This window comes from Centrocercus urophasianus, unplaced genomic scaffold (assembly GCF_019232065.1).
Source record: "Centrocercus urophasianus isolate 14NV4802_14NV808 unplaced genomic scaffold, USGS_Curo_1.0 seq_17, whole genome shotgun sequence".
Classification (NCBI taxonomy): Eukaryota; Metazoa; Chordata; class Aves; order Galliformes; family Phasianidae; genus Centrocercus; species Centrocercus urophasianus.
Genome location: NW_024884722.1, coordinates 19246099 through 19247001, shown reverse-complemented (window position 1 = coordinate 19247001; position 903 = coordinate 19246099).

Sequence of the window (903 nt, the reverse complement as noted above, 5' to 3'; positions counted from 1 at the left end):
TTTGCGAAGAGAAAGGGGTACGAGATCGAGCCCACGACAATTGGCTAATCGCTACGCCTATCACGCTCCGCCGCCTTCCTATTGGGGAAAAGAAGGCGCTAAGGCCCGCCTGCCATCCGTTAACCAATCCGGACAGAGCGATCGGGCCCACGCTGCGATTGGGGTAGAGCACGCCGCCGGTGACTGCAGCTTAACTTTGTTCCCACCCTCTCGGGGCCGGGCAGTTCTTCCATTGGGTCCTCGCACGCTCCGCCTCCGTGCCCGTCCGCTCTCTCATTGGCTGGCGCTGCTCTTAACTCCTGTCTGTCAGAACGAGAGCCGTGCTGGCGGGTGGTGTGGCCGGAGGGCGGCTTCGGGGCTGCGCCGTTTGGGCGGGGTCTGCCTTGCGGGCTCATACTCGGCATGCGGTCAGGAGTCGGGGCTGCTCTGGCACTCCCATTATCTTGCCCCCGCCCTTGTATCATAAATAACAAATGTGTGACTGTCTCCGTTCAGAACTTTTTCACTGCAGTTTTTAATGTCCGATAAACAGTGAGAGCTTCAAGTGTCTTTGAAATGCTTGCCTTTTGGTTTCCGGCTCTTTTACAGCAGCTAAGCCCTGTGCTATAGAACACAAAAGTTTGCAGGGCTTTAGAGTCCTGTCCACTTCATTAGCTGATGGGTTAATGTCATCAGTCAGGAAGGACTTCCAGGTCAATCTCTGGCAATCAGCTCTTGAGCCTATTGGGAGCAGCACAATAAAACAAAAATGCTCTCTCCCCATGTGCCCCATTTCCTTTCTTATCTAACTGGGGAACGTGTCAAAGCTACATTAGAGAGTGCATAAGAACATAGTCTGGCTTTATCTGTTCATAAAAGCATTTCCTGGTGTGCTTACCGGTAAAAACCGGCTCTCCTGCTTGT